The 3,292-nt window shown below is 44.8% G+C and overlaps 1 pseudogene; it reads right to left on the reverse strand.

Annotated features, from left to right (window-relative positions):
* Positions 1-2,330: 2,330 nt before the first annotated feature.
* Positions 2,331-3,292, reverse strand: LOC138164835 (transgelin-2 pseudogene; annotated as a pseudogene).

Consider the following 3,292-nt stretch of genomic DNA (forward strand, 5'->3'; position numbering starts at 1 on the left):
TGTGTGTGTGTGTGTGTGTGTGTGTGTGTGTGTGTGTGTGTGTGTGTCTCTTTGTGTGCACTCACATGTTTGGGTATAGCAATCTGCCCACTCCTCAGTGATAGTTCCCAGAATGCTACTTGCCTTTCTTAGACATGAGCTCCTTGAGAGGAGGGGCTGTCTTTTGCTGTCCTTTGTATCCCCAGCATTTAGCACAATCCCTGACACATAGCAGATATGTCATAAATGCTAGTTGCCTTGTTGATTTTCTTTTTTCTGTGTGTATCTATCATTACAGTGTTCTCCTACCTGTCACATATACATATGAAGACATGCTATTTAATAATTCCCAAATTAATACTACTTATATAAATAACAATAAATAAATATAAATTTATGTGTGTGTGTGTATATATATATATATATATCCCATTTCTTTGCTAAGGAATGTTGTTGCTATTATAGCCAATGATTTGCACAATTCCTTGCTGATACTGGAGTCATCTCCCTCTTCATATGTGGGTCCCCCAGACAGGGCTACCCCAGGGTCATAGTACTCTGCAGAATCATATCCCCTTAAAATCATACTTCATGGACCCACACCAATGTTTACCTTTATTAGTCAGCCAAAGGATGCAATTAGGTCAAAGCAAAGACATTCAAAGAAATAGAATACAAAGAAAGGTAACAATAAAACCTTTCTCCAATACTCCTGAAGTCCATTCTCCCACAAATATACACACTGTTAGTGGGGAAACTGTACGCATGTAAGGAACACATGGGGTCAGTGCAATTGCACAAAGGGGAATCAATACAGTGAAAATGTGTGTCTAACACATTTAGAGGTATGTATATGGAAGGGACATGTGTGGTCAAGGCATACACAGGTATAATTTAGGAAATTCATGGCTCTAACCCTGCTGGGTTACTGATGTTATTCTGAATGCACAGTATCTGCTGGACATGTGGTCCCTGACACATGGGTAGCCTGGATTGACCATTGCTCTGCTGCTGTTGGACATATATTTGTGAAATATCTCTCTTTTTCCAGCTTTTGGCTCCAACTAGAGTCCTTGCTTAGAGTTTTTCCTGCTAAGCACTAAGAGTGATATCTACCATGCTGTTTTGGGCCAAAGATCCAAGGTTTTCCATATCTCTTTCCATAAGGTGGCTACACTGTTATCATACCAACAGAAATCCCTTTCCAGGAAAAAAAGAAAAACCTCCTCAGTTTTTCCTTCTCAGTCTCCTCTGGGAACAGGGTTTTTTTTTTTATCTCTATCAGGATATGCTTTTTCCAGGTGCTAGGTAACTAGGAGTGCCTCTGACCTGTATTCCAAAGGGCTTGGCACCTGGCAAAAATAATGAGGAAAAATTGTGATAAGGCAGATTTAGGCTTGATATCAGGAGGAAAAAACATCTGAAAAGAGAAAACTACAAGTAGGGGGGATTTTCCTTAGGATACAGTGAGTTCCTTCTTATTGGAGATGGGCTTATTGTGAGTGGTGTCATAGAGTGGCTTCTGTTGAAAGAGTTATGTGCTAAGAGCAATCTTTGTTTTGTGTGGGAGGCAAGTGGCACTCTAGGAACCATCACTGAGGAGTGGGCAGATTGCTATACCCAAACATATGAGTGCACACAGATACACATACACACGCACATGCACATACACACAAGCACGCACACAAACACGTGTGCACACACCCTAATCCTGTCCAGAACCTCTCGTTTTTTCCCTTTTGCCCTGAATCTCTCATATTCCCTACCCAACACCATCTACTGGTCAATGACTAGTTCTATCAGAACCCCTACTACCTAAAGAATACCGACCAAGTCCACTACAAATCTATGTTACTTAATCTCAAATGGGTCCTCAATGTATCAAGATAGTCCTTTCAAGCTTCCGTAGATGACTATTCCACTCACCAAACTTTTTTTTTTACAAAGACTTGGAATCTTTATTCAGATCAGCAATTCACATTCCTCAAGTCTCAGACTTTGGGTGGGCCTTTTGTAGAAGAGGGGAAGGATGGAGGAGAGAAGACAAGGCAAGGCCAACCCACCTCCCTGAACATCCCCTCCATCCTGTAACCCTATCTCAGGCCACTGGATAAAGAAGGGAATAGGCAGAAGGGAATACCAAGAAGGGAAGGACCAAGGGAAAAAGAGGCCCCTGTCAAGGAGAGACCTACCCAGATGTGTGGCTTTCGAAGTCCAGCTGTGGCCGGGACAGCAGCCACCATAGGCCCCTCCCTATAAATTAAGTCCCCACAGTAGCAAGGCTGGGAATGGAGACAACCTTGTAGAAGAGAAATTTGTTCCATGTCAGCTCCTTTCAAGGAAGTGCCCTGAACCCTGGCCTAAAGAATGGCTATATGGGTGCAAAATTCCCAAATGAGAGGACAAACCACGGTGGGAGAATGAACAGGAATGCTGAAGGGGTCAATACTCTCCAGTTTGGTCCAGGAGAAGGGAGGATGGGGGGTTGGTCCAGTTTTGCTGACTTGGGGGACAGGGCGTGTATTACAGTAAATTCAAGGTGAGAAGGCATTGCTCAGCACCTGTAGGCACAATAGGAGAAGCAGTGCCACTGATGGATAGGAGTAGACAGGGAAGAGGAAGAGCTGGAACAGAAGGGGCTTGAGAGTTCCACGGGCTTCCTAGGAATGTCACTGCTGGAAATAGATTAACCATTCAAGGGATGGTGGGGAAGAGTGGTGATCAGAGGATCTGGGTGGCATCCCATACCCAGTCATGCCTGCCTGAGAGGCCCCACGGTTGGTGCCCATCTGCAGCCCCATGACATTCTTGCCCTCCTGCAGTTGGTTATCTGTGAAATTTCGGGGATTCTCCTTGGACTTCTTAGGGAACCAGTGAGGATCTCCAGAGAAGAACCCATCACCCTGAGCCACTGCCAGCCCACCCAGGTTCATCAGTGTCTGCTGCACACATGCCATATTCTTTCCTTCCCAGAGGTCCACCGTTTGGAAGATATCAGTGGCATTGATGCTGTAGCACTCTGCAGCCTGTAGGAACTGAGAAATCTGTTCCATATGTTTGAAAGCCATCCCTGAAGCCTGCATCCTCTTTACCAGGCCCTGGCCTTCAGGGTATTATAGCCCATTGATAAGCTCACACAGCATGGTGCCATCTTTGAGCCACACTCATCTTTTGTGGCACTGTGTGGTAATCCACTGAATGAGAATCTGCTCCAAATCAGTATCATACTGCTTCTCAATTTTCTGTGGTATTTCCCGGCTCAGTCTGTAAGCAGGTCCCATGTGGGCCATTCTGAGATGGTGATGCAGGTATC

Source organism: Petaurus breviceps, unplaced genomic scaffold (assembly GCF_028583685.1).
Source record: "Petaurus breviceps papuanus isolate PSGF00001 unplaced genomic scaffold, PetGlider_PUasm1.0 207, whole genome shotgun sequence".
Lineage (NCBI taxonomy): Eukaryota > Metazoa > Chordata > Mammalia > Diprotodontia > Petauridae > Petaurus > Petaurus breviceps.